The sequence below is a fragment of the Triticum aestivum genome, chromosome 6A, assembly GCF_018294505.1.
Source record: "Triticum aestivum cultivar Chinese Spring chromosome 6A, IWGSC CS RefSeq v2.1, whole genome shotgun sequence".
Classification (NCBI taxonomy): Eukaryota; Viridiplantae; Streptophyta; class Magnoliopsida; order Poales; family Poaceae; genus Triticum; species Triticum aestivum.
The window spans coordinates 25345276-25365135 of NC_057809.1; the positions used below are offsets into that span (position 1 = coordinate 25345276).

At 46.8% G+C, this 19860-nt stretch overlaps 1 pseudogene; it reads right to left on the reverse strand.

Moving 5' to 3' along the window:
- Window positions 1-6212: 6212 nt before the first annotated feature.
- Window positions 6213-11902, reverse strand: LOC123129352 (uncharacterized; annotated as a pseudogene).
- Window positions 11903-19860: the final 7958 nt, after the last annotated feature.

Below are 19860 nucleotides of genomic sequence, written 5' to 3' on the forward strand. Positions count from 1 at the left end.
AACAATGCACATTAAAGAAAGGCTCTCTCATCCTTGGTCCACCTTGTTGGATTGGAGATTTGGAAAGAAAGGAACACACGCATCTTTAGAAACAAAGCGGTGCTGGTGGCAGTGATAGTTAGCATTATTAAGAAGGAAGCTTTGCTTTGGGCTTTTGCGGGTGTCAAGCGCTTGAGTAATGTAATGTCACGAGAGTAATTTTTTATCGTTGTGACGCTTTGAAGGTGTGTCTACAAACCCCTCTTCTTGATCAATAAAAATGGCAAATTTTTTGCCTTGTCACAAAAAGATTTAGTTCGTCGTCTCCTATTCCAATAACTCTCCCCTAGCATTATTGATGTTGCCTAAGATTTGGCCATTTGGTATCTACATATGTTGTATCCTAGACAACACCAGAGTATGAACCGTTTTTCCATCATGGTGACACCGCCATTGAAGCACAACCGGTAGTGTAGTAATACCATAGTTCATGGTGGGCTTTCCTTAAGGTGGCGGTGTGGAGTTCATCTCGCACACCAGTTGTATATGTCGAATACATGTATGAAGTACAATAATGCTAGACCTACAAAAATTTACAAACGTCTCTCCCCCCTGAATTCAACTGGGGTGGGCCCCTTCATCCCCCTATTACCAATCACAATTCTCCACATCAGCTTATTTGTAAAAAAAAAGTAATATTTCGTAGATGTAGCATTACTCATATGAAGTATGAGCTCTGGGCAGTGACTAGGACTCTAGGCCTAGTTTTTTTGAACCGGGTGGGGGAACCATGAATCCTTATTAGGGCAGAATGTTGACTGCACCGCAAGCAGGCGGCACCGTGGCAGGGCAGCACAATCACAGCAATGTGTGCGTGGTGGCGCCGGGCGAGCTCAAGCTAGCGATGGGGGCTGGTCCTTGGCGGCTCCGTGTTGTACGTGCTCGCCAGCTTCCAGGTGGGACTGCTCGGTATGCTCATGTTCTCGCCGGCGACAGCGTGGAGCTGCTCTTACGTGTGTGCATTGAACACGTTCAAATTTCGAGAGCGCTCCTACTATAACCGTTCTACTACAAATACGTACCCCAATCCTTTGCCGGAGCAACACTTCTCCTAATTTTCTCTTCTCCTTATCCTCTTATCTATGCACCCACACAACTGCACTTCGACGGAGAAGAACAAGATGGAAGCAAGCAACAACGTGCGAAGAGGGCTGTGAAAACATGATATTATGAGCAAATCATTTTAATTTATCTGAACAAATCTGTATGAGAGCTCAGTTGGAAAAGTAAGTTAAACCATTTTTATAGCTTCCCCTAGGAGGTAGTGCCCTCTTCCGAATCTTTATACCATTTTCTTTCCTTTTCTATCACTTGAAGTTGTTCACCTTTCTTATTTTGGCTCATGTGTATTGTGTGCAGAGATATGCAGGGAAAATATAAATGCGATCGACATGTAAGCCCAGATCGAGGTTGAGACTTGATGGGTCACAGTGAGATTTATGTTCAAATTTATTTTCCATTGCAGAATTAATTTTCCACTTTGCTCAGACATGTTTCTTGCTTAACGACTTATGCAAATTTCTGCTGTAGCCCGTGGGAAATATCACTTAGCAAATCGAACATTTATTGAATGAAGGAGCTTGTGGCCTAATTTCTTCGATGTCAGTTCTTTTATGTTTAATATGCCTGCTCAGTGAAGCACTTTCATTCGTGCCATAATATATGCGCCAAGCTGAGGCGCGATTCCACCTAGTGGAGAGACTATCCTCAAAACCCCCAAACCCTACTAGTTCCAGTCAAATTGTCAATGGCAACTTTACTGCTTCTTTTCTTCAGAACTTTATTTTACAGCCCCCTCCGCTTTTTCTCTGAACTTTGCATAGTGCTATCTCCTGCGATTTGCATATCCAACATATTTGTGAGAAATGAGCCCATGACACAAAGCAGTGATCCTGGTAGGAGCTTGTACCCTACCAAGCCTGGGGCGTAGGTTGTAGGGGAAGGAGGGGGAAGGGCGAGGGCTGGTGCGCGGCGGCCGACGACGTGGCGCCGTCCTTGCGACGGAAGCAGCGGCGGCGAAAGCAGGAGGCGGCTAGGGTTTATGTCTCCCGGCTCCCTAAGAGAAGTCGAGCAAATATTGATTGCTTCTTGCTTGATTAGATTGATACATCTCCTCTCCTTATATAGAGAGGTTTACTTGACTCCTAAGTAAACGATCCTAATACGATAAGATAATTGGGCTAAGCCCCTAAGCCGGTCATAACACTTCTCCCCGCCTCCACAAACAGCTCGTCCTCGAGCTGTAAGGTGGGGAAGCGCTTGCTGAACTCCTCGAGGTGATTAACCAGCGTCAAACACCTTTGCGACAGCTGGGGCGGCAAGGTCGGCGGCGACGGCGTCCTCCGAAATGTAGTCTGCAACCTTCAGGTAGAAGAGTCGCGGGCAGGCGTGGCCGGGCGTGTAGGGCTCGTCGCAGTTGAAGCACAACCCTTGGCGGCGATGCTCGAGTAGCTCGGCCGAGGTGAGCCGACGGAACGGGCGCGTCGCGGTCGCGACGAGGGGTGCCGCGGAAGCCTGAGCAGGCCGACCCTAATTAAGCGGGATCTGGCCAGGGTAGCGACCCAGTGGCCCGGGACGGTGACTCCTGCTGGACGGCCACCGCGCGAAGCTCGAACGCGCGGGCGTAGTACATGGCCGTCTGGATATCCTGGGGTCCCCGAAGCTCCACGTCCACACGGATGTGATCTGGAATTCCACCAACAAAGAGGTCGGCCCGCTGCTGCGCCGTCACGCCCGACGCGTGGCATGCCAGGGTCTGGAAACGGTCGGCGAAGTCCTGAACCGTGGAGGTGAAGGGAAGGCGGCCTAGCTCCGCCAGGCGGCTCCCGCAGATCGGGGGCCCAAAACAAAGGAGGCAGAGCTCGCGGAAGCACTCCCAAGGGGGCATGCTGCCCTCGTCCTGCTCGAGGGCGTAGTACTAGGTCTGTGCCGCGCTGCGGAGGTGGTAAGAGGCGAGCCAGGTGTGCTCCGAGGCGAGGGTGCGCTGCCCGCGAAAGAACTGATCGCATTGGTTGAGCCAGTTGAGGGGGTCCTCCGTGCCGTCATAGGTGGCGAAGTCGATCTTGGCGAACCGCGGCGGTGTCTGGGTCGGAGCGCCGTGTCGAGCTGGCTCAGAGGTGCGGAGTAGCGAGGCGGGTGGCGCCTGGTCGGAGTACTCCGGGTAAGGACCCGCGGAGCTGGATGGCCCGCCGAACTGCGGAAACGGGGTCGGCTGCTCCGGAGTCGTGGTGTAGACTGTAGACCGGGGATGGCGAAGACCCAGCCGCCCAAGCTGGTAGTGCCGACGGGGAAGCCGGAAACCAGACCTGATGTATCGGAAGGCCGACCGGCAAGGACGCCCCTGAGTTGGGCAGAGGTGGCGCCGGTGGTTGCAGCATCGGCTGTGGAGGGTGGGCGGGTGCGTCGGTTGCCGCGGGGGAAGGCGGCTGCAGATGCCAGAGGGGAGCCGCAGCTGGCGGCGGCGGCAGATGCCACAGAGGAGCCGCATCCGGAGTGGTCTTGCTGGGGTGCCCCGCCTGGAACGGCAGCAACGGCAGCCCGGTGCAGGCCGGCGTGCCCTGGGCCGGCCACGGCAGCGCGGGGGAGCCCGCCGGGAATAGCAGCAACGGCTGCCCGCTATAGGCAGGCGCGCCCTGGGACGGTCACGGCAGCGTGGAGGAGCCCGCCTGGAACGGCAGCAGAGGCTGCCCGCTGTAGGCAGGCACGCCCTGGGACGGCCATGGCAGCGTGGGGTGGTCGTAGGCGGCGATCGGCATAGCCGGTGGAGGTGCGTATGGCCCAGCCATATACTGGTGGTACTGGTTGAGGTGGAGCCCTTGGACGTCCGTCACGAGATCCCGTAGCGTGCTGGTCATCTGTTCCGGCATGAAGACTGAAGGAAATATGCCCTAGAGGCAATAATAAAGTTATTATTTATTTCCTTATTTCATGATAAATGTTTATTATTCATGCTAGAAATGTATTAACCGGAAACATAATACATGTGTGAATACATAGACAAACAGAGTGTCACTAGTATGCCTCTACTTGACTAGCTCGTTGATCAAAGATGGTTAAGTTTCCTAACCATAGACATGAGTTGTCATTTGATTAACGGGATCACATCATTAGGAGAATGATGTGATTGACTTGACCCATTCCGTTAGCTTAGCACTTGATCGTTTAGTTTGTTGCTATTGCTTTCTTCATGACTTATACATGTTCCTATGACTATGAGATTATGCAACTCCCGTTTACCGGAGGAACACTTTGTGTGCCACCAAACGTCACAACGTAACTGGGTGATTATAAAGGTGCTCTACAGGTGTCTCCAAAGGTACTTGTTGGGTTGGCGTATTTCGAGATTAGGATTTGTCACTCCGATTGTCGGAGAGGTATCTCTGGGCCCACTCAGTAATGCACATCACTATAAGCCTTGCAAGCATTGCAACTAATGAGTTAGTTGCAGGATGATGTATTACGGAATGGGTAAAGAGACTTGCCGGTAACGAGATTGAACTAGGTATTGAGATACCGACGATCGAATCTCGGGCAAGTGACATACCGATGACAAAGGGAACAACGTATGTTGTTATGCGGTCTGACCGATAAAGATCTTCGTAGAATATGTAGGAGCCAATATGGGCATCCAGGTCCCGCTATTGGTTATTGACCAGAGAGGTGTCTCGGTCATGTCTACATACTTCTCGAACCCGTAGGGTCCGCACGCTTAATGTTCGTTGACGATATAGTACTATATGAGTTATGTATGTTGATGACCGAATGTTGTTCGGAGTCCGGGATGAGATCACGGACATGACGAGGAACTCCAGAATGGTCCGAAGATAAAGTTTGATATATGGGATAATAGTGTTTGGTCACCGAAAGGGTTCCGGAAATCACCGGAAGGGGTTCCGGATGTTTCCCGAAATGTTTGGGTACGAGAACACTTTATTTGGGCCAAAGGGGAAAGCCCACAAGGTTTTTGGAAAGCGCAAAAGGAAGTTTTGCGGAGTCCAGGGGCTGGCGCCTGGGTCCAGACGCCGGGAACCCTGGCGTCTGGCCCTGGAGTCCGAGAAGGACTCTTGCCTTTCGGGCAAAACCGACTTTGATGAGGCTTTTGCTCCAAGTTTCGACCCCTGGGCTCAACATATAAATAGAGGGGCAGGGCTAGCACCAAAGAGACATCAAGAAACACCAAGCCGTGTGCCGGCAACCCCGTCCCCTCTAGTTTATCCTCCGTCATAGTTTTCATAGTGCTTAGGCGAAGCCCTGCGGAGATTGTTCTTCACCAACACCGTCACCACGCCGTCGTGCTGCCGGAACTCATCTACAAGTTCGCCCCTCTTTCTGGATCGAGAAGGCGAGGACGTCACTGAGCCGAACGTGTGCAGAACTCGGAGGTGCCGTGGTTTCGGTACTTGGATCGGTCGGACGTGAAGACGTACGACTACATCAACCGCGTTGATATAATGCTTCCGCGAACGGTCTACGAGGGTACGTAGACAACACTCTCCCCTCTCGTTGCTATGCATCACCATGATCTTGCGTGTGCGTAGGAATTTTTTTTGAAATTACTACGTTCCCCAACAAAGACGGCGGTCGTCGGCAGCGCGGACGTGATGGGTGCCAGTGGCGGTGAGGAGCCAGCGGTGGTGACCGGGCCCGATAGCGTGGAGGCCCTGGCGGTGGTCATCGGGGCGGACGTCATCGACGCGGTGGTCATCGGCGCGGAGGTGGAGACGGGCAGCTGCGGCGATGGTGTTGGCGAAGACATGATCGGACCCAAGTCTCTGGATACCAAATTGGTAGGAGGTTGTACCCTACCAGGCCTGGGGCGTAGGTCGTAGGGAAAGGAGGGGGAAGGGCGAGGGCTGGTGCGCGGTGGCCGGCGGCGTGGCACCGTCCTTACGACGGAAGCAGCGGCGGCGAAAGCGGGAGGCGGCTAGGGTTTAGGTCTCTCGGCTCCCTAAAGGAAGCCGAGCAAATATTGATTGCTTCTTGCTTGATTAGATTGATACATCTTCTCTCCTTATATAGAGAGGTTTACTTGACTCCTAAGCAAACGATATGATAAGATAATTGAGCTAAGCCTCTAATTAAGATACTTGGGCCATAATCCACTAGGCTAAGCCCCTAAGCCGGTCATAACAGATCCAACCAAGGTTTAAGAGTTTAATGATGAAAGTGAGGAGTGTTCAGTTAATATCTGCCGCAAGCTGGAACTCTGTTTCTGGCAAGTTGGAAATACATACATATTTGGAGCATCGAAGGAGTGGATCGAAGAATAGGATGAAAACAACAGAACAAACGAAGTGGACCTTGGAAATTATTGGTAACCAATGCAAACAGTCAAATTGGAGGACAATATCAAACCATCTTCGCTAAAAAACATCAAATCACGATTCAGGTAATCATGTGAGCGTTGTTGTAGAGCCCAATTTTAGTGTTTCCTCCTGTTGGGAATAGGCTGATGTCCAATAGTCTGACCAAGTTGATCAACTACTGATCTCCAGATGGAAGAGAGCTACAACGCCTGCATCATGTAAGTGGTAAGGAAATTAATTTTCATATGCTCCTATTCACAAAGTAGACTGTTTCATCTATTATTTTCCTATCTCAACTTAACATCAAATGTGGTGCCTCTTCAAACTTACATCATAGAGGCTCTTCTTTTATCACGCCATTCTTGCAGAAGCAGGAAGAAAAGCCATGCAAATCCAATTGCTTGAAATATGAGTCCCGGGCCCAAGAGGTCAAGCCAACTGATGGTGCCTGCGGAATGCAAATGCATAAAGCTTCTATCTGAGCATAGCTGACCGTTAATGCATTACCTAGCTTTCATCGGTTCATGTTCGAGGAAGAATGTGCATACTAATAATTCAAGCATATGGGGAAGAAAAGAAGCAGAACCTTGGAATGCTATATTGGGTGGCAATAACAATCGTGTAAGATTGTCTGCTCCTCCCTCTCCGCCATGGTAGTTATAACTAATTATGCTTGCCCCTCCTGCTTGGCTGGTAAGTGTGTGGGAAAAAAATCCGAAGGGACTTCCTGTGGAATGTCAAGACAAGACCCTGGGTGCCAAGTACCTCTTCCGCTAGATTGACGTGTGCAAGCCGAAGACCTACAGAGTGCTCGGGATCACTGACCTTCAATGCCAAGGTAAAGCTCTCCACCTCTATTCTGTTTGACTCCCTTGGAACAATGTTTCCGAGCCCTTCCCCTAAATTTCTAAAATTTCTCATAAGATCATCTTTTGAAGAGTTAACCCCTTTAGACCTCAAAAATTTGAGGAGAAACATCTCAAACCATTCGAACCTGCTCAAATTTGAGTACATGTGGGCTAGTTTCCCTAAACCCTCTCTCTCTCCTCCCCGATGCCCAACAACGCACGACTCAATCCGATATCCCCCCAACAACAGTGACCCCGCCGACCTCCCATTGACTCCTTACACGCCGCCTGCAAAAATGCGCCAATATTTTCTTCGTCTTCTTCTATTGGTCCTCGTGGTGGTGGCTCTGGTGAAAACATGGTTGTCGGTCGTTGTCGCCGATTTCGATGAATCAGTGTGTCCTAGGCCATGCCATCGTGCTACTAGGACCACGAAGAGGAGAATATATCAGTCGAAGAAGTGCCCAAACCATGGCCCATGGAGGACAGATTATGCCAATTTCCTCATCTCCTTTCTCGCACACATACGTCACAGTCGTTGAGCATCTGTCAAACTACTTTTGCAGAGCATCTTCTCTAGGCCCTAACTACTTCCTAGACATCATTTATTGACCAGAAGTTGTCGTTGGCCGCAAGCTTGATGCGAGGAAAAAAGTGGGGATTTGGGGGAGAAGGAAGAAGAATAAAGAGAGAGACTTCCACATGGGGTCTAGATCTATAAGGAGTTGAGTTTTAGGGAAAGGGCAAGGTGCGCATAATTTTTAACTCCTGAACTTTGACGAGCTAAGTTTTGAGGGATTCTTCAAGTAGTCAAGTTTGTAGGGAATTGCTAGAGAGATGCACTTACCACCGTGTAGACACACATTCTCGTGTACAACAATTTTATGGGTGAATAGTTTTTGAACTTCTAATTTCTTCCAGGAGTAATCACAAGCGCATGCAAGTGCGGTCTCTTTGCTAAACAAGCTCACAATAATCCTAAATTCCTAATCCCAAGAGGCTCTAATCCTAGTAATGTTGGGCTGCCACAACCACATGATGCACGAGATCATTTAGCACAAGAGACTAATGTGGGCAGAAAAATGATAATCTGTGGATCCAACCTAATCATCTCCTGGAAAAAAGATGAGAGAAGAGAACTCACGGAAGCCGAGAGCTCGAGGAAAATCGGCGAGGCTGAGGGTGCAGTTGCGGGCGAAGACGACCGCCTTCTTGCCGTGCGGGCACGCCCGCTCCGCCTCCCGGAAGGCGCCGGCAACGCAGGCGGCGCAGGACGAAGGGCTGACGCCCCAGTAGCACCGCGAGGAGGCCCGCGGCCGGTTGGGCCAGTACCCCGCGCCGCGGGTCGCCTGGAGGTCTTGGGAGGCGGCGGTCTCGGCCGGGAGCACGGCGGCCAGGCGGCGGAGGTTGGCCTCGTAGGTGCTGTTGGCCTTGTATACCCCGCCGACGCAGTTGAACGTCGCCGCAGTGGCGACCAGAGGCGAGGCGGCGAGGAGGAGGAGGAGGAAGGGCGAGGGATGATGCATGGTGGTTGGCCGCTGCGCTGGTGCCGGTGGGTGGTGGTCAGCGGTGAGCGAGCTGGGAACAGCACTAGTAGGACAAAAAGTGGAGCTTGTGGAGAGAGGATACATCCATGCAGGCACATCAGCGGTGGAGTGCGTGGACGACGACTTTGACTTCACGTTTGGCAGCTCGTATTTGTTCATAGATAGATAGATAGAAGGCTGGGAAATAATAGTAGTGTAGAGGTATGAAAAGGAAAGTGGAAGAAACGGAGAAAGGAGATGACATGGATTGGCTGAGCTTCCGCGAGAGATGTCACCAATTTGATCCAGCTGGATAGTGGTTAACAGCAATCAATGTTGATTCCAAGCAAATTGATTGATTGGCATTAATGCAATTAATGTTGTTTGTTTCTAAATTAGGATTAATGCAATTAATATTACTAGTAAAAGAGTGAGGTAATATCACTGGTAGTCACTAAACTTGTGTTGAATGTGCAGTTTAGTGCTACAACTTTAAAAATACAGATTTCCGATCAGTTAACTTGCGTTTAGGTTCATATACGGTCATTCTCGTTGATTGCCCCGTATTTGCTGATGACATGGCATGCCACACAAGCAGAGGCCCACTGTCAGTGACACAGGCCGTTTCAAGGAGTCGTGTGTGTGGTGTTTTTGCACAGACCTCCCTGCACTTATTTTCTTTTGCACAAAAATGTCCTTGCTGACAGTGGCCTCACCAAAACCCAGTCACTAGCGTGTTTATATAGCGTGCGTCGAGGACGGGAAATAACACTGTGGCGAGTGGGCTAATGGCGGGAAATGGATTTGGAAGAAGTACTGGATGGCGGGAATGAGCTTGCGAAAGCGGTAGTAGTCACGGGTGTCGCCGGCGCGTATCTCTTACATCTGTCAGACGTATCGGGCGGCGGAGCAAAGGAAAGAGATGGTACAAATAGTTGGTACAAAAGAGTTGAGTACACGTAACTGAACAAATTAGTCTCACTGCCCGAGTGGGTAGATGGTGTGGGTTGTTGCTAGCACGGTCTGGGTTCGAATCCCAGGCCACTTATTGTTTTGGTTTATGACTGTGAACATATCTGCAGAATGTATTTGAGCATAAAAATCTCAGTAAAATAATTCAAAAAACAGGCCACTTTTTTTGGGCATATGACAGAAAACATATGTGCATACTGATTTTGGGCGTATGACAGCAAACATATGTGCATACTGATTTTGGGCATAAAAATTAGACAGAAAAATGCATATGTAGAGGAAAAAAGATAGCTCCATAAACAGTCATAGCTCCAAACTAGGAGAAGTAGCGAACAAAATCCATACTAAACAGGGAAATTAGTACTGACAAAAGCATGGTTCATTTGTCATGTAAACCTAAGCAGAACAAGGTCTTTTTTCTTGATTTACCCCAACAAAAGGAGCAGTTCATTCATGAATGAACTATTCTACACAAAAGTTCATTCATGAACTTCATCACTTGGCCATCCAACTACAGAGATAGGAAATCATGCATGTCCTGAGGCCAGCCATCTCCAAACAGGCCATCTTGGGGTGCATTTTGGCTCACAAGTACCTCTTCTTCTCCCTGCATAAAAAGTGGTGGTTGCTGGCTGCTTTATCCATCATTTCCAAAAAGCAAGTTGTAGAATCCTGGAGCAGCAGCCCTTGCTCCTCTGGGAGGATTACTTCCACTTGGGTAATTGCCAGCTCTAGTTGCACTTGGAGCAGTTCCTCCCCTTGTTGCATTGCTTATTATTCTGCCTCCCTTGTTGCATTGCTTGCACTTCTTCCTCCCCTTCTTGCATTGGTACCACTTCTACCACCCCTTGTTGCATTTCTTGCATTTCTTCCTCCTCTTGTTGCATTGCTTCCACTTGTTCCTCCTCTCACCCTGCTCCTGGACATGGCTGTTGTCACCCTGCCTATAGGGATTGTGTCCCTAGCATTAGCAATAAAGCTAGACTCAGGCAGGGGACCAAAGTCCATAGGTGCAGGGTATGTAAATTTTTCCTGCCAATATAGTTAACAGATAACATATCATATGAGCAATTGTTAATTCAGAAAAAATATATTCCAAAAAGAACCAACACTGCATATTTTACCCTTTCCTGCATCTTGTAAACCATAGAATCTGGAGTTTGTGTTGGATCAAACTGTGGGTAAACTCTGTGTGGCATAATGTTCTACAGAAGTACAAGTAATATATCAATGCACAGAAGTACAAGTAATATATCAATGTACAAGAAAAGATGTAAGAAACTTACAGCAATTATGCTTGGATCATCGTATTCTTCTTCTGATTCCCCAGGTGCTTCCTCGGTAGGTGGTTGATTCACATGTTTGTAATGCCCTTTCTTGTTATGATCAGCGCCCCCACAAACAGAGCAATGCATGCTAACACCATGCTTGGTCAACTTCCTAACTCCTTTCTTATCCTTCTTCTCCTCTGGATCTTTTTTCCTACTTTTCTTGGGTCTGCCCATTACTTTGGTGTATATGGGTGGAAAAACAGGATTGCCATGCATCTTTTCCCATTCCTCTGGATCCCTCATTGGCCTCATATTGAAGCCATAACACTTCTTGTACTCCTCAACAGTGTAGTATGAATGGACCATGTTCTCAGGCTCAATTCTCTCATGTCTAAAACAAGCAATTGCATGATGACAAGGTATACCAGACAATTCCCACCTTTTGCAGTTACAGCTCAACATGTTCAGATCAACAATGTAAGTGTTGTTTAATGAGATAACCTGGAATACACCTCTTCCATACTCCCTCACCCTGCAATTTTTTGCCCACTCAACATACTTGTCCAACTTCTTCTGTATCTTGGGGCAAAGCCTGATTGTCCACTTTTCTGCCTCCCTTTGCTTACCAACCATCATATTTGAAATCTTCCAGAAGATGTAATCCAGCATTGATTTAATTGGCAACTCTCTACCATCCAAAATGTAGCTGCAAATTTGCACAAATATGTGTTCACACAATCAATGAAAGCAAATGCAACAGAAATCAAGCAATACATCATACTTGCAAACAATGAAACTAACCTGTTAAACACCTCACACATGTTATTCAGCAATATATCACACTTGTAGAAAGGGTCAAAGAAAGCTTTGATCCAAGTTCTTGGGGACAAGTTCTCAACCCAATTGAATGCTGCAAAGCTGCGATCTCTCATCTTATCCATGTTTCTGGTGTAGGCAGCTTCATTAGTGGATCTTGCTATGGCCCAGAGGTCATTCTTCAGTTGTTCACCCTTGTGTACTTTGTGGAAATTTTGGTAAATGTTCCTAACACAGTTCCTATGTTCTGAATTAGGGAAAACTTTCTTCACAGCATTCGTCAAACCCTACAACAACATAAACATCACAGACTCTCATGTTCTGAATCAGGGACAACATACATGGTAATAAATTATCTTATTTCCATTTAATATATGGCATGATCATTTAACATATAATGATATTCTGTCGAGCTATCGAGCTAAAATCGAGTGAGCCAACATTGGCTCAAGATCGGCTTGTTTCTTGGTCGAGCTACATAAAGTGTTCAAACTCAGCTCGTTTCTTTTCGTGTCGATCTCGAGCGGCTCTCACGAGCCTCGAGCTTTTCTTGCATCCTAGTTCCAGAACTTTGGAATAGAACATTTTACAAATAAAAGAACAAAAAAACTATGACTCACCTTCTGCCTGTCACTCATAATGGTGAATGTTGATGTATTGATTATATTCAGGTCATCCTTCAAAGAGGCTAGAAACCACTCCCAACTGTGTGTTGACTCCACTTCACATATGCCAAATGCTATAGGGAAGATACAATCATTTGGATCAATCCCAACTGCTGTCAATATATTCCCCTTATATCTTGTTTTGATGTGACAACGATCAAGGAAAATTATTGGTCTGCAGCCCTTCAAAAAACCCCTCTTACATGCATCATAAGACCAGTACAATGTTGAGAAGTGGTCCTTTGTGACCTTGGCCTTGTCATCAAACACTTCCTTTGTGCACAAGAAAAATAGGCTCCCTGGATTTCTCCTTCTCAACTCCTGCCCATAGTCCCACAAAGTGTTGTATTGATCATCATCCATATGAGAAACTATCAAAGATAATGGCCATAACACATGAACCCTAGATACGCGAAACGGGGCAGGAAGAAGATGACCAGGAGTAGATGAGAGAAACTAGACGGAGGAGAGCAGGGAGGGGGTGGGGTGGGGGGGGGCAGACGTACCATACGACGGCGCAGCTTCGCCCGGACGTCGACGACGCGGTTCATTCATCGCCTCTGACAACGGCCGCCGTCAAGCACCGCCTTCTCCGCCTCCGCCTCTGTTTGATCGGGAAACGAAGTGGTGGGGAGTTAGAATGAATGGCCAGAGATATTGGGGTACCGCTCCGCAAATATGCACAGTTGGCTTGCTCCCGCCCTTGCAGGGACATTTTTGCGCAAAAAATAAATAAGTGCAGGGGGTCTGTACAAAAACACCACGCACGCGACTCCTTGAAACGGCCTGTGTCACTGACAGTGGGCCTCTGCTTGCGTGGCATGCCATGTCATCGGCGAATACGCGGGCAGTCAACGAGAGTGACCGTATATGAACCTAAACGCAAGTTAACTGACCGAAAATCCGTATTTTTAAAGTTGTAGCACTAAACTGCACATCCAATGCAAGTTTAGTGACTACCAGTGATATTACCTCTAAAAGAGTCTGTGCGTTGTAATGGAAAAAAAAGTCTTTAAAAATAATTTTTACGTCAACCACAATAGGGGCCTTTAGATTTCGATTTTGATTCCATCGAGCCCTCTCGTGCGTTGGTGACAGGCGGCAATTGGTAGACCAAGGCGGGCATTTGCTAGAAGGCGCATAGGATTGGAGTGTGTTGGTGATGGGTGCCTAGACATGATTGTTATTGAAGACGTGAGGCCATGTTACGCCCCACACACACCTCATACACGTTCTTCATGGGACGATGATGTAATATTAAATTGATACGCGTTGCCACGCTAACCAAAGTATTATTTGATTGAATACCCCGCAAAGCGTTATTGGTCATGTTCTCTTCTTTAAAAATCAACTTTGCCCAGCCTATTCTTGGAATATTTTTTTTCCACAGTCACACATATGTTAGAGCCAATCAACCATGCACGCTCTCTTCTTTAAATATTCCGAGGAGTACATGCGCGGCTCGGACGGGAGTCTCGTAGCGAGTGATGGACAGGATGATGGTAGCTTCTAAGTTTTTTTTATAGAAAACTCGCTTAACTAATAAAATGGTACATTCCTTTATTTCTCTGGTGCATGCGGACTCCTTTGACGTGACTATAGTTCGAGTCCTTGTTCCGCTATTTATTTCACCATGAATGGTCGATGATACTTAACCATATAGTCCTTGAGCCATATTTGAAGTTCTACCAATATTTCAAAGATTGTTCCTTTACTGACACCATACACACTTGGCCGGTTATCCCGCTTTGAAGATAATCTTGGTGCAAGAATTTTACTTGTGCCACCATCAATAATAGCCTTATCGGCTAGGCTTAGATCACGGAAAAATGATGTCACGTGATCCCGGCCTATTACCTCCTTGAAAGCTTTGGCTTATTTAGCCGTCAAACCATCCTCATCTATTTCTTCATCTAGGCTTTCGTCCTTGAGTCCCTCACATAGGATCTATTATATGGAATGGCATGGTCCATGTCCTCTTTAATGCAATTTGCCTCGACATCGCCAACATAATGCTTATGAAGATAAGCCGCTGGTTCATTGCCATTGAACTCATCACCCTCCATGTCCAAGTCTTCCTTATCATTTGGCCATTCTGGACGGGGCTCAAAGGTTGGGTCAATGAAGGTTGGCTCATTGTTGTGTCATACATATCAGCCTCCGGGTTGACATGTGGATCAACCCCAACCAAGCTACTAAGGGCGTGTTCTGAACTCCTCCCAACTCTTCCAACTCCTCAAATCCAGCTTCCCAGTGCAGCTTCCAACTTCGCATAGCGATTTAATCCCGTTCGGCAGCCACGCTAGCTTCTCCCATCGCCAACATGGGCTGGCAGCCTCTATGGCCTGTCTTAGCGCCATAATGGGCCGGCTCGAACCAGCCCATAATGGGCAGGCTCGAGAGATGAGGGGTACCGATTCGATCGAGAGGAGGAGCGCCGCTTCGATGGGTCATTTTTCTATCGAGTGAGGGGGGCATCGAACCGGTACGTAACTTGGCGGTGGCAGTTCGCTGTAAATTAGGGGAACTCCAACTTCACGTTTCGGTGGAGCTGGGCCAAGCGGGCTCCTCGTTTTTGCACTACGCTCCGGCTAGCTTCTCAGAAGTTAGCTTCTTGGAGCCCATCCGTTCGGCTCAAAATCATTGGTGGAGTTGGTGGAGTTGGAAGCTGGAGGAGTTCAGAACAGGCCCTAACATCACATGAAGATGCACGCCGATTCAAGTCAATGTGCAATCGAGCACTAGCCTTCTTTGTGGCAAATAACTCGAATAATTTATCTTGTGAGGCGAAAGCACTCTCCTTATATGCTTCCGAATGAAACTCGGAGACAAGATGCATTCTCTTCCAACGAATGTGTTGTCCAAACCGAGCATTATACCTCCCGATCAAGTCAACTCCATCACTTTCATCCATCTGATTCAACCTTCTTCAAAGCTCTACCACAACCTCGTCAAGGCTAGGACTTGTCGGGAAAAGTACATATGTTGAAGACGTATCACCATCGGGCTTGCCATTCTAGACGGGGCGTACATCGTAAGTCATTGTCTGGCTGCTTCTCAGAGAGCACCTGCTTAAGATAAGTGTCGAAGGTCGGGAGGTTGCACATGGGGTCGTCAATTATGTAATGGTCGAGTGACACCTCGCCGAGCGGTGGAGGGACTTGGTACGTGTCGTGTGCCGGCGGTGGCGCCACCCCCGTCATGGGTTGAAGCTCCAGATCCAATGTTCTTTGTTTCATCTTCGTCTTCCTCACACTAATAGTCGTTGTGATTGCGGGAGAGGGGGAGATGTGGGGGAGGGGGCATTAGCCCCCTCTCTAGCCCATAATAGTGTTAATGTTATGTTCACCAAAGGACTAACTAGTTTTGCCGTGATCGCATGTGTTGCTATGTGTTGCCATTGCCGGTGCTAGTATTTATTCTACATACTAAATGGTCTCTAAATATTAAAATGTGTATAGGAAAAAATGACCATGTATTAAAAATGATGATTTTTTTAATTTATATAAAAATGTTAATCAAGCATTTAAAAAATGTTAAATGTGTATAGAAAAAAATGCTGGCAATGCATTAAAAAAGATAATTTTTATCAAGTATTTAAAAATTCAATCAAGTGTTAAAAAATGTTGATCAATCATTTGAAAGATGTTGATCAAGCAGTTGAAAAATGTTAATTGTGTATATAAAAAAAATATTGGCCACATATTAAAAATTGATGATTTTTTTATAATTTATATAAAAAAATTAATCAAGCATTTGAGAAAAATGTTGAACAAGTATCTGAAATGTTAATCAAGCATTTCGAAAATGTTAAATATGGATAGAAAAATGTTGACCATGTGTTAAAAATAAAGTTAATTCTGTATTGAAAAATGTTAATTGTGTATTAGAAAAATGTTGTTGACATATACAAAGATTGTAGAATGAAAAACAAAAGGAATAAAGAAAACCAAAAGTGTGCAACCAAAATAGAAACAAAATAGACCAAATAAAGAAGAAAATGAAAAATAAAACCGAAGAAACAAATGCAGAGATAACAAAAAAGGAATGAGAATAAAACAAAGAAAATGAGAAGAAAGAAGAAAACAAAAGGAAAAAGGAGCATTGAAAACCGAAGAAAAAATGGAGAAGAAAAAAAATAAAATAAACAAAATAAAACAAAAAATGGTGAAAACTAAAAGCAAAAAAAATGCTGGGAAAACTAGTGTTAATCGGGTTATTCTGGCACAAGTAGACCTCGCGCCTGTACTTCATCAATCACCCGCGACGAGCCTAGTGTCTAATAGCGCCGGGAATCGACCAGGAGACCAGGAATGGAATCCTTGCTCATGCGGCCGTTCCCTTTTTGTTTCCTTTCTTCTATAAGCGAGAGTTAATGGGTTAGCCCGTTATTGTAGATGCTTGCGCACTGAGAGCTCATTTCATCTCGCTTAATGCCAGATATAGCTCTCACGTGGAATGCCTGCCCAAAAGCAATCTCAGCCCCGTGCAACAATTATGACACCAATTATAATTCGAGACCTCCCAATCAACGCCTTATGCGCCACTTTACCAGCCGTCGCTCCAGCTCAAGGTTGGTTGGCCTGGCCCATTAAGCACAACCACTTGCTTAGCTCGGTCATCCATTGCCCGTCTGACCCTTGACCACTCACCGTTTGACCCCATTGCCCATTGATATTTTAAAATTTTAAAAAGAAATTGCGAGTACAGAAAGGTTCACAGTTTGGGAAAAAAGGTTGAGAATACAAACAAATAGGAATTTGAAAAAGATATTATGAACGCAAAATAGTTAAAAAAAATTGAAAAATATTTGTGAATTTGAAGAAATTTCATTAATTTTTTAATAGAAGTTCACAAATTTAAAAAAATCATGAGTTTAAACTAAAAAGTTCCCAAATTTGGAAAAGGTCGCGAATTAAAAGAAAAGACAAGAAAAATGGAATATAGAACAAAAGGAGGGCATGAAAGACACATAAAAGAAAAGGCCGGCAGGGCCAGGGAAGAAGCTTCCCAAAATCGGGAGGGCTTCGGAAAACTGAACCTCAGAATACTCTTAGATGGGCCGGTCCATTGAGAAGGATGTGGATGGAGAGGGTTTCCATAAAAAATGATTAAGCCTGCATTTGGCGCAATTTCTATTTGACACCCTCTACACCCCGAAATCACTAAAATAAGGAGTGCTTCTTTCAAAGATCACTTCCACCTCCTCATGTTGCGGCAAGTGGCGCACTACATGCACGCCACTTGTCGCAATCTGATAGTATTTTTCTTTTTTGACAGAAAAAAATTAGTGAAGACATGTAAAAGGATGCCTTCCTTTATTCTCTAAGTTTTTCGACAAATAGCTTTTAAGTTTTTTTTTTAAGAAAACTCGCTTAACCAATAAAAAGGTGCCTTCCTTTATTCTCTACTAGTGCATGCGAGCTTCTTCAACGTGACTATGGTTTGAGTCCTTGTTAGGTTTAATCTTGATTGTATCAGCATTTTAGTTTGCTTTGGTTCTGCAGCATGTAGTTCAGGTTAGGGATTGTCCGGCAAGCCCACGACGAGGCACGCGACGGAGGCGAGATGTGAGGCTGTGCAACACAGCCGGAGGACGTGATGCTGAAGAGCCGTGTGATGCGGCACGGCTGTGTGAAATAGCAAGTCGCGTCCGACGTGCGTACCTGCTTGTTGTGGCTGAGCGTGGCGGCTGAAATGTATATGCACAGGTGCTATTTTTAACACAGTATAGACGCAAGTGTTTATATACACGCACACACATATCTTATTTCTATGAGCATCTTTGAAAGACGAAGCTGACATATCATCTTGAAATTACAAAGTCATTGTAGGCACCTTGTAGTCCACGGAAACGTCTCTTCTCACCGAATGCGCATCGCGAGAATCCTGAAATAAATCAAGGAATAAATGCGATCATCAGGACTTGAACCCTGGTGGGTCGGGGATACCATAGTCCCTCTAACCATCCAATCACAGGTTGGTTCGCGCGCACATGCTATTTAAGTTGTACTCCACGACATACCCCTCACCACCACCACCATCACGCTAAATTTCATATTTTGGTCCTTTTTCGAAACTTAATCGAGATCTGGCCCTTTTGCTACCGCCAAAGTTCATGGCGGTAGGGTATAACAGCCTACCGCCAAGGTCCCTGGCGGTAGGGGTTGCGCACCCTATCAGAAATTTTTTCTAAGTATGAAACACAGTGCATGCTCACACTTACCGCCGGGTACTTTGACGACATGGTTGTACAAGCTACCGCCAGCCTGTTTGGCGGTAGGGATGTTTCCTACCGCCAAGGTGTCTGACGGTAGGTTGTTACACCCTACCACCATGGACCCTGACGATGCAAAAGGGACAGATCCAAAAAATTTACAAACTAAACTCATATCTCGATTAACTTTCAAAAAAGGGTCAAAACATGAAATTTTGTCCCACTGGCATCGTAGGCTGTGTGGGTGCCGTGATCACCACGACCACCCCGCCACCATCGATCGCAACCTGCACATGCCGCGTCTGCCTCTGTTTGGGGGCCGCCGCCCCACCTCTGGACGCCTCCTCCTTACATCGACCTGACCATGGACGACAAGAACGAGGACGGTGCCGCCTTAAGACCGCCACGGCGTCAGCGGCGGCGGCGACGGGTAGATTTGCTTTTGTTATGTTTTCTTTTTTAATTTCAACTTAAGTTCTATGTGCGTCTGTGATTTTTTTTTGACGTGAACAGCAGGAGCTCTGCTTTTGCATTAAAGAAGAATAGAGGTTTTACATGGTTCTGACAAATTCGGACCTCACGAGAGAGACAAAGAAAAAGAATAAGAGAAGACGCCATGGGTTTTTATGTGTCCCCAGCGCCCGCCTCTTTGTTGGCCTCGTAGAAAATCTTGACATCTTCTCTTATCAGTCCAGCAAGTGCAGTCGACGTCATCTCCTTCTGCTCAAATACCCTACGGTTTCTTTCTTTCCACAAGTTCCACACTATGTAAGCAGCAAGTGTGATTGCATCTCTGTTTTTGTCCTTGATTCCATCGCATGTGCATAGCCGAGACCACCACTCACCAATGGAGGTTGCCGAGGAGGCCAGCATGCCCATCCTGTCATCAGCTTGCTGGGACTGGAGCCAAACCTCTTTCGCAAAGCAGCAGGTCAGGGCGATGTGTTCGGCCGTCTCCTTTTCTTGATCACAAAAGCAACATAGGTCATTGTGCGGCAACCCCCTCGCTTGCAGACGATCCGCCGTCCAATTTCTGTTTTGCAGCAACAACCATAAGTAGAATTTAACTTTTCCTTCCATCTTGCCCCTCCACACTTGGGCCATCCCAGGCTTGTTGATTCTTGCAACAAAGTGGGCATCATAAGCAGAGACGGCAGAGTATTTTCGATTAGCGGTCAGGTTCCAGAGGATCTTGTCTTTG